The sequence below is a fragment of the Macaca mulatta genome, chromosome X (assembly GCF_049350105.2).
Source record: "Macaca mulatta isolate MMU2019108-1 chromosome X, T2T-MMU8v2.0, whole genome shotgun sequence".
NCBI classification, from domain to species: domain Eukaryota; kingdom Metazoa; phylum Chordata; class Mammalia; order Primates; family Cercopithecidae; genus Macaca; species Macaca mulatta.
The window spans coordinates 130,709,663-130,721,009 of NC_133426.1; the positions used below are offsets into that span (position 1 = coordinate 130,709,663).

Consider the following 11,347-nt stretch of genomic DNA (forward strand, 5'->3'; position numbering starts at 1 on the left):
CCCTGTGCTAACAGTTTGGGTACAAATACAATGTCTTGTTCTTCCTTGCCACTGAACTTTTCTTTCTTGTGATTAAAACAAAACAAATAAAAACCAAGAAAACTCAAAACACACAAAACAACCACCAGGCCAAAAAGAAGTGCAAAGACAAGGAAAAGCATGTATTTTTAACTTTTAAAGGGAAATGAAATAATCTGCTCAGTCTAAAAGGATGGGATTTAAGGTTTAGAGTCCATTGTGAAATCTCTTACACAATTAGCTAAGGTCTGCGGCACAAAGCCATGGATAAATTTAGGGATGCCAAATTAAATACAATGGTTTGTTGAGTTAAAATGATACTAATATAATACACCGTAGATACAGTAACTATAGTTACTAGTTTCTCAATGTTTCCACAGTTTAAAGAGCAAACATAAGAAACTTCTATTAGGTTGGTGCAAAAATAATTGCGGTTTTGCTATTAAAGTGCAAAAAACTGCAATTACTGTTGCACCAACTGAATAGGAAACAAATTTGTTAGTTTTATAACATCCCATATATGCTATACATTACTCAAATGAATGGTTTTATATGACACTTAGCTTGTGAATACTTTGCTGCAGGCCAGAGCCTGGCCCATAACTAGGGGCTTAGTACATATATGTCAAATCCATGAATGCCCTATATATAATTATAGCTTTAAGACAATGTAATCAAATCTATGAACAGTTGTTCATCTGATCAAATTTTTCTGGAATCTGGCAACTCAGCTGAATTAGATTATATCGACAGGGTTCATCAACCCTGGCACTATTGACATTTTGGGCCAGATAGTCCTTTGCTCTGGGTTCTAGCCTTTGCATTATGGAGTGTTTAACAGCATATCTGGCCTCTATCCACCAAGATGCTAATAGTACATCCTAACTGTGATGACCAAAAGTATCTCCAGACATTGTCAAATGTCCCTGTGGGAAGGAGAAAGTAAAACAGCTCCCAGTTAAAAATCACTGGGTTATAAATGCCCATCAGTGACAGAATGGATAAAGAAAATGTGGCACATATATACCATGGAATACTATGCAGCCATAAAAAAGAATGAGATATCTTTTGTGGGAACATGAATGGAGCTGGAGGCTACTATCCTCAGCAAACTAACACAGGAACAGAAAACCAAATACCAATATGTTCTCACTTCTAAGTGGGAACTAAATGATGACAACTTATGAACACAAGAAGGAAACAATAAACGCTGGGGTCTACTTGAGGTTGGAGGGTGGGAGGAGGGAGAGGAACAGAAAAGATTACTATTGGGTACTGGGCTTAATTCCTGAGTGATGAAATAATCTGTACAACCCATGTGACATGAGTTTACCTATGTAACCTTCCTATGTACCCCTGAACCTAAAATAAAAGTTAAAAAATAAATAGGCCGGGCGCGGTGGCTCAAGCCTGTAATCCCAGCACTTTGGGAGGCCGAGACGGGTGGATCATGAGGTCAGGAGATCAAGACCATCCTGGTAACACGGTGAAACCCCGTCTCTACTAAAAAATACAAAAAAACTAGCCGGGTGAGTTGGCGGGCGCCTGTAGTCCCAGCTACCCGGGAGGCTGAGGCAGGAGAATGGCGTAAACCCGGGAGGCGGAGCTTGCAGTGAGCTGAGATCTGGCCACTGCACTCCAGCCCGGGTGACAGAGCGAGACTCCGTCTCAAAAAAAAAAAAAAAAAAAAAAAAAAAAAATAAATAAATAAATAAACAAAAATCACTGGGTTAGAAGACAGTTCAGGTTTAGGCCGAGAGTTCCCATGAGTTGACTCTCATCCTCTACAGATTACATGGTTCTGCCACAATTGCTTTGACAGATGGAATCTAAAGACTTTCATGACTGCAAGAGGTGGAGAATCACCAAGACAGGCCTGGCTAAATGTCCATCAGTAGATGAATGGATAAACAAAGTGTAACACATCCATAAAATTGAATAATATTCATCCATAAAAAGGAATGAAGTAATGATACATGCTACAATGTGGATGAACCTTGAAAACATGCTACATGAAAAAAGCCAGACGTTTCATTTATGTGAAATATTTAAAATAGATAAATCTATCGAGACAGAAAGCAGTTTGTTGGTTGCCAAGGACTGGGAGAGGTGGAATGGGGAATACTGCTTAATGAATGTAGTGTTTTCTTTTGGCGTGATGGGAATGTTTTGGAACTACATAGAGATGGTGGTTGCACAACATTGTAAATGTTGTGTATGTAACATTTGTAAATGTGTGTGTGTGTCATATACATTTACATGTATATTACATTTATTTACAATGTAAATGTAAATGCCGCTGAATTCTTCAGTTTAAAATTGTTAATTTTATGTTATACGAATTTCAACTTAATACATTTAAATAAAGGAGAGGCCAGACAGACACAGCAGAGGCCCAACCTAAGGAGAAGAAAGTGAATCATGGGAAGTAGAATTGCCTATTTTTTAGAGCTATGTTTCATGGAGTGCTGAGGGTTTTGAGGAGCTTCACTGGGGCCATGGGGAAGGTGGAAAATAGATGGGGTCCCAGGTTCCCATCCTCTCTCTTGCTTTTATCAAGGTAAGCTATCCCTACTGATTATCGGAGACTTTTGAAGCTGAAAGCACAACTTCCTTCACAGGGTTGTTCTAAAAATCCAATGAGATGATGTATTTAAAGTTGGCTAGCACATAGAGAGTGTTCAATAAATAGTGGTGATTATTAGTTTTAGGTCTCTGCAGACAGGTATCTTCCTCTCCTCTTGGATCCTCAACCCCCATGCAAAAACAGGCTAATTTGAGCTCTTTGCCAGCAATGCCTCTTCTCTTTTCACTGGGTAAGTTAGAATCTACTCTTTTCATCAGATTTATATAAAAACCAATCATGCCTCTGACTATGGTACATAAAATAGGTTCACTTTTAGGGCCAGCTGAAGGTCAAACTTGATCATGACACCCAGTTTTACAATCACATGGCACAAATTGGCACAAGGCAATGACTAGTCAAAAGAAGTGCAGCCGGGCATGGTGGCTCACACCTGTAATTCAAGCACTTTGGGAGGCGGATCACTTGAGGTCTGGAGTTTGAGACCAGCCTGGTCAATATGATGAAACTCCATCTCTACTAAAAATATAAAAATTAGCCTGATGTGGTGGTACATGCCTCTAAGCCTAGCTATTCGGGAAGCTGAGGCAGGAGAATCACTTGAACCCAGGAGGCGGAGGCTGCAGTGAGCCGAGATTGTGCCATTGTACTCCACCCTGGGTGACAGAGCGAGACTCTGTCTCAAAAAACAAAAGAAGTGCTTCAGTGTCCCAGACATGGGAGGGACATTTAAAGAAGTAAGCTGTTCCTCTTTTAGTGAGAATTTGAAAGGAACATGGAAACAAATGAAAAACCTAAATAGTTCAGGGTTAAAACTTAGTACTCCCACTCTGCTTCTTTAAAATACAATCTTCATAACTCATGACATGTTTCATAGAGGGAACTATAAGTATGTGTGAGTGTGTAAAGGGATGTGAAGAAATGTGCCTGTGAAGAGAGAAACATGGGTTGAAGGGGCTTTGAAATGGAATGCATCTTGAGTTATCTCAAATTCTACGCTGGACTTAGGTGGCTCTTTCTGCTCTTTATGAAAAACAAAACAAAAAAAGGCTTTGGAATGCATCTTCTCCATTAGTATTAGACCCAGTTATTTTATGTAAGTATGAAAGAGGCAAATGGGGTGCTTTGTTCTGGAAGTGGAATTATGTTTCTCCTTCTGATGCTGTCTTCCCAGCAGATTCAAGAGGCGTTAGGAGAGGTGAGGTAGAATATTCAGTATACAGAATAACAAGCAAATGTATACTTGATCCATTGCTGCCCCTCAGACTTCCTCTTTCTTGGTCTTTCTCTAGTAGTATTGACAGGTTGTTGGCTTTATATCAGATCTAGAGAGAGGTGGAGGGAACTGTGAACTGACTTTAAACATCACCTAATGAAAATATAATGCCTCTATTTTAGGAGAGCTAAAATTAAATATAGATGAGCATCTTTTATTGTTTGATTTGAACATTACATTTCATTAGTAAATAGTGTAAGCTTTGTTATTCTTAAGAAGATGTGTCAGAGGGTCCTTTGGCACTTTCTCTCATGGCAAAGCACCAGCTCCTTTTGAGGGGAGGAGGGTGGTTCTTTGAGCTGGTCAACCTTGGGTGCTCTGCCTCCCTGCAGCCTGCCCGCTCCAGTCTAGTAGAGACTTCAGCTGGCTGCAAAATGTGGCCACCAGGGACATATGCTCTGGTATCTCTAAATAGACCAGAGATAAAGAAATCAGGACCTGGCCAAGGACTATCATATTCAAGTGTACAGTAGGCATTGTGAGCACAGTAGAAGCATAAACGAAACTCTGACAAGGTTTCTTGTCTCGGGGAATAGAGCAGAAGCCTCCACTTTTTCCAACAACTTTGCAGTGTCAGATGCCTTAACAGTTCAGAGGCAGATCCCAGGAGGGAGAGGGCCAAACCCTGTGACTCTTCTCCAGTTCCAGGAAAATGAATAAGAATGATTGATTTTTCAGAAAGCGAGCCATGTGCAAAAGAGGGCTCTTGACCCCAAGACGCAGCAAGGGGAGGGAGGAGGAAACAGATGTTTGAGTACAGCAAAGGGATCTGGGAGGCTGTAATGCTGTGTCGATGATGTAATGCTCAATTGAAATGACTCCCAGAGATGCGTGGGCTGTCCCTTGCCCAGGGAGTGAAGAGGATTCCCATGCAGGTGCAGGTACCTGAATCCCAGACAGCAAGTCACAGATGAACTTGTGCTTGCTTCAATTTTCTTTGTCTCTTTGTCCCAGTCTGAGCCTTAGCTCCTAGATGCTGACAACTCTGGGGATAAAGACTGAAAAAGCTTTGAAATGTGATTCAGGAAGAGCCAAAAAACCAGGGCTAGAGAAGGAGTGGTGATAGAGCTGTGACAACATGTTTATAGCTCTCCCAGCCTTATGCTTTCTTAGATTGCTTTCCTTGGACTGAAGTCCCCATTGGATAAGACCCCAGAGCTTTTCTTATCTATGAATTTCTGCTGGAAAATCCCAGCTGTGCATAGATCCTCCACAAGGTCTGGACTATACACTTTATTCAACCCTGACTTCAGATGCCATGGAAGAAAAGAATACTTGTAGAAACCCTATCATTTCCTTGCTTTAAACCTTCTGGTGGTCTACTAACATTTGTCCCCCCTAGATTCATCTTGTGCCTCCAGTTATTATTCTCTTGGCTCCCTGACTTTCTGTCAGTTTCTAGAACACTCCAGGCTTTATCATACAGCAGGGATTTGGCACTAACTCCTACTCCTCTTATTCAGTTCTCAGGGCCTTGCCAATGCCTAGTACATACCTGGAACCAAGGAAACACTGAGTGGGAGCAGACAGTAGTGGGGCAACTGTGTTTATTTTGGCTTATAGATGTTTGGTGGAGAGGTCAGGTTTGGTGATGGGGATGAAGATAAAGGGGGAGGAATTCTGTAGGTAAAAGCAACAAGTGTAGAGCAGAGTGAGAAGAAGAGGGACTGTGGGTGACCCTTGGGTTTCATCTGTTATCCATGGGGCAGAGCTGAAGCACATGGCTGGGCTCTAGTACTGGGACTTTACTGACAGGGGCCACTCTAACCTAAACCAAGGAGGAAAACACCAGGGCAAATTCATTTATTGTCATAATCTAAGAAAGCCAGATAGCAGCCTGTGGGATTGGTAGGGAGAATTTCACTTATACTTTCAGTCAAGAAGCTGATTATTGAACAATTGTCTCTTCATGGCTTATCTCTATCTGTGAGAGGGATATTTTCCCAAATTCCTTTCCACTCTTGGCTGGAAGTGATGCCTCTTTCACATGCTCACAGTACTAGGCGCTTCTCTCCATCAAGTCACTGATGTCAGTACTATGCTTGACAGGTGTGAGTCTGTCTTCCCCATTCACCTGTGAGGTCAGTGAGGAAAGGAACCATATCACTAACAAGTGCCTAGAAAAGTGCTAGGGTTTGTTGTTGGATGAGTGAATGAAATGTTCCTTGATCATCATATGGCTGCCTCTTGCCTTACCATGCTCACTCACTCACTCATTTGCTCATTGATTACACAAAATTTTTTGAGGAACTGTTATGTGTCAAGCCTTCTGCTAGGCGTTAAGGCTACAAAGGCAGAAAAAGACCCTTCTCTTCCCTCACAGTGCTTACTGTCCAGTGGAGGCGACAGATAAGCTAACAGGTTATTGTAATGCAGTGTGGTGAGTGCTAACAGAAAGTAAAATGTTCCCTGGGGGCAAAGACAGTTATGGCATTGAAGAGTATGCCAGGCAAAGGAAATAGCATAGGCAAAGGCCTGGAGGCAAGACAACAAGGTATCTTTGAACAATTGAAAAAAATGTAGTTTAGCTAGAGTAGAAAATACATCTGAGGGTTGTAGATCTGCTGCCAGCCAGAACTTGTGGCTTTGGAAGTTACACATTTTGGGTCAGCCATCACCCAGGCAAGTGAGACAAGCACTCTGACCACTAGACTCATAGACTATATCTTCAAAGAGCCCGTAGAGTCAATCCATCTGTCTTTCTGTCCAACAACAACACAACAACAACACACACACCCACCTTACTATAAACAAAGTGAAAAAACAAATATTAGTATACAGACTATATTGAGAACTCCTGCAAATCAAGAAGAAAAAGGCAAGCAACCCAATAGAAGAATGGAGAGGGGGGGAAAGGAAATTCAGAGTAGAAAACACAAATGGCCAATAAATAAAAGAAAAAAATGCTCCCCATTGCTAATCAAGGAAATACAAATGAACTACAAGAGGACATTTTGTACCTCTCAGGCTGACAAAAATTAAAAGTTTGACAGTACCAAGTGTTGGCTAGAAGGTAGAGCAAAGAGAGGTCTCTTTTATTGTTGGGTAGGATGTAAATTGGCTTTACACACTTGAGAGAGGAGCTTGACAATATCTAGTAAACTTGGCAACATGTATACAATCCAGCTATTGATACTTCTTGGTATGTATCTAGATATATTCCTGTACATATGGACAAGGATCATTCATTTTGGCATTGTTTCTAATGGCAAATAAATGAAAACAATCTAGGTGTCCATTAATAGGAGTATGGATACACAAAATAAGGTATATTCCTATAATAGATTTTATATAGTAGGTAAAAGGAGTGATGTAGATCCATAGGCAGCAAAATGCCAGGTTAATAAAGCAATTTGCAGTGTACGCACACTTTAAAACACACCTGAACTAAACTCTGTGTTGTTAATGGATACATATGAGTGCACTTAAAGTGCAGAAGGTATTTTGAAATAATGCACACAAAATTCACAATGGTTATTGCCTTTGAGGAGTGGGAAAGATAATGGGTTTGAGAGTGGGTCCAAGATGATCTGACTTTATAAGGTTTTCTGTCTTTTATATATGAAGAGTAGTATGTTGATAAATATTTAACAACTGGTCCTCCAGGAATTTTAAAATAAAAAACACTGATTCATAGCATTTGAGGATTTCTGTGTTGAAATACTCCCACTATGGCTGATTTTTAAGCTACCAAAGCTTTAGCAACCAGTTTGCATAATTCCTGAAAATTTAGCACACGATTCTCAAGAACAAGTATGAGCTGGCGCAGCACAACGTTCTGTGTGTGCGTATGTCTGTTGTATGTGTATAAAAACTTGAAGCATTGATGACAATATTAACAATCCTAAGTTTCGTATACTGGAAACAGAGGTATTTGGTTATCTTAGTTCTGAAGTTTTATGTGTATATTAGATTTCTTGGAAAAAAGGAGACAGTTCTATAAGAATCAGAATGGGTAAAAATATCTGACAGATTAAATTATAACTGGACATAGTGTAAAGCAGGGCTTTGTTCTGGATGCCCTTCTCTATATCTTCCATTTTAATAACTTAATACTCATTGAATATATTGAATAAACACAGTAAGTCAAGCATCTTCCTCTCTGCTGGTTACATGATTTTATGAACCAAGAGCAGCCTTTAGAAATAGCTAACTTTTATGATTGAATTAAAAAAACACTCAAAAGAAAAAATACCAGTTAACTGAAGAGAATGGTTTAAATAATTCCCTGGTATCTCAATACTTTTTTGACATGCTATTGGAATACGTTTCACTTCATTGATGCACCATAAAAACAATTGCTAGATTGTTTGTACAATGTATTTTTTAATGAGCCTCAAAGTCGTAGAGCAGTGATGATACATAATCCTACTTTATATATGCTATTACTACTTTCTGTTACCACAACTGAAAGAGGCTCAACTGTTATTGTGGAAGGAATGGAGCAGTTAAATGTAATAACAGGTTCCCCTGTTTCCCATTCATCTGTTATTTAGTGAGTGCCTAAAATGCATCTAGTTCCTCTGGCTTTAGAACAGTCCATTGAAGCATACACAATGAGGAAGCTATTCTTTCCTTATTGATTTCATCTTTCATTTTGACTTCTGGAGATCAAAATGGGAAAACAGGAATCCAGAGAGAAATGCTTCAAAATGCCTCCTTTTCCCCACTTCCCTCAACCTCAAACATTCAGAAAATATTTTAGAAATAATATTATAATCAGAAATTAACTTTATAAATAAATTATATATATATGTATGTAAAATTTTTTGAAACAGGGTCTCACTCTATCACCCAGGCTGGGGTGCAGTGGCACGATATTGGCTCCCTGCAACCTCTGCCTCCCAGGTCCAAGCAATTTTCCTGCCTCAGTCTCGCGAATAGCTGGGATTACAGGCACACGCCACCATGCCCTGCTAATTTTTTGTATTTTTAGTAGAGATGAGGTTTTGCCATGTTGGCCAGGCTGGTATTGAAATCCTGACCTCAAGTGATTTGCCCACCTAGGCCTCCCAAAGTGCTGAGATTATAGGCGTGAGCCACCACGCCTGGCAAGTTTTAGATATCTATATTATAAATGTATTTATATTAATAAAATATTTTATAAGTAAATTATATTTGTAATGTTACAAATTATATTTCTAAAAATTACAAAATAATAACTTTATTTGTAGAATAAACTAGAAATTTATATTTTATAAACAAATAGCCCTGGAATAAATTGTATACTAAGGAAATTTCTGCTTTGGAATTAGATATAAAGAAAATTATTAGTTGCTATAACAATTACATTCAATAAAAAGTCTTGTTATATTAAATATTTACATAAAATAAAAGTAAACCCTGCCCACAGAGAATTGTCACACATATGATGTATGTTGTATGTTCTTGACTGTGTCTACCCTACAGAACACTTAATTTTTTTTTTTTTTTGAGACGGAGTCTCACTCTGTCACCCAGCGTAGAGTGCTATGGCTCAATCTTGGCTCACTGCAAACTCCACCTCCTGGCTCAAGCGATTCTCCTCCTTCAGCCTCCTGAATAACTGGCACTACAGGTGTGCATCACCACGACCGGCTAATTTTTTATATTTTTAGTAGAGACAGGGTTTCACCATGTTGGCCAGGCTGGTCTTCACTCCTGACCTCAGACGATCTGCCTGCCTTGGCTCCACAAAGTGCTGGGATTACAGGTGTTAGCACACTTTTTAGACAGACAATTTTCCCATAGAACCAGGTCATTGTAAGTAAAGATTTATTCATATTCCTGACTAATCGAGATTCCAGTTCTCACTTAGCACAAGACACTGAAAATGTTGTATTTTCTTATCTTTAATGTAGCCTGTGTGTTCTAATCTTCAAATTGTATAGATGAGGGGGAATTGTTTTGAAGGCAATAATTTGCTATCTGTACCACTTATTTTTCATATTTTGTTTTCTTTATTAAAAATGTTTCTCAGGATAGAAGTTATATTTGTTCTTTGTAGGAAAAAGGAAAGTACATAAGAAATAAAAGGGAATTTTTGCTTTTTAAAGGAATTTTCACTTTTTGCATTTTACACTTCTATCCTCCTTAAATTTAATACTTTGAACTTCTATTACTTTTGTAATTAAAAACAGTAAAGAGCCTGGTGTGATTCTGTCCTGCGCAACTGTTCTCTGGGGCAGTAGTTGTTTATCTCCACCCACCTCATTTCCCAACTAAGTGCACGCTACCACCCCATGGAAGATTTGATGGACATGGACATGAGCCCGCTGAGGCCCCAGAATTATCTTTTTAATTGTGAACTAAAGGTGGACAAAGATTATCACTTTAAATTTGATAATGATGAAAATGAGCACCAGTTATCTTTAAGCACGGTCAGTTTAGGGGCTGGTGCAAAGGGCGACTTGCACATTGTTAAAGCAGAGCCAATGAATTATGAAGGCAGTCCAATTAAAGTAACACTGGCAACTTTGAAAATGTCTGTACAGTCAATGGTTTCCATTGGGGGCTTTGAAATAACACCATCACTGGTATTATGGTTGAATTGTGGTTCAGGGCCAGTGCATATTAGTGGACAGCACTTAGTAGCTGTGGAGGAAAATGCAGAGTCAGAAGACGAAGAGGAGGAGGATGTGAAACTCTTAAGCATATCTGGAAAGTGATCTGTCCCTGGAGGAGGTAGCAAGTTTCCACAGAAAAAAGTAAAACTTGCTGCTGATGATGAAGAAGAAGATGATGATAATGAAGAAGATGGTGATGATTTTGATGATCAGGAAACTGAAGAAAAAGTACCAGTGAAGAAATCTATAACGAGCTACTCCAGCCAAAAATACACAAAAGTCAAAACAGAATGGAAAAGACTGAAAACCATCAACACCAAGATCAAAAGGACAAGAATCCTTCAAAAAACAGAAAAAATCTCCTAAAACACCAGAAAGACCTAGTTCTGTTGAATACATTAAAGCAAAAATGCAAGCAAGTACAGAAAAAGGTGGTTCTCTTCCCAAAGTGGAAGCCAAATTCATCAATTATGTGAAGAATTGCTTCCAGATGACTGACCAGGAGGCTATTCAATATCTCTGGCAGTGGTGGAAGTCTCTTGAAGAAAATAGTTTAAACAATTTATTAAAAATTTTCCGTCTTATTTCATTTCTGTAACAGTTGATATCTGGCTGTCCTTTTTACGATGCAGAGCGAGAACTTTCCCTACTGTGTTTGATAAATGTTGTCCAGGTTCCATTGCCAAGAATGTGTTGTCCAAAATGCCTGTTTAGTTTTTAAAGATGGAACTCGGCCCTTTGCTTGGTTTTATGTATGGAATGTTATGATAGGACATAGTAGTTAGCGGTAGTCAGACATGGAAATGGTGGGGAAACAAAAATATACATGTAAAATAAAACAGTATTTTAATAAAGTAAAAACAAAACCAAAAAAACAGTAAAGGAGGCTTGGCATGGTGGCTCATGCCTGTAATCTCAGTGCTT

General features: G+C 39.2%; 1 pseudogene; it reads left to right on the forward strand.

The window, feature by feature from the left end:
• Nucleotides 1–10,099: 10,099 nt before the first annotated feature.
• Nucleotides 10,100–11,021, forward strand: LOC698680 (nucleophosmin pseudogene; annotated as a pseudogene).
• Nucleotides 11,022–11,347: the final 326 nt, after the last annotated feature.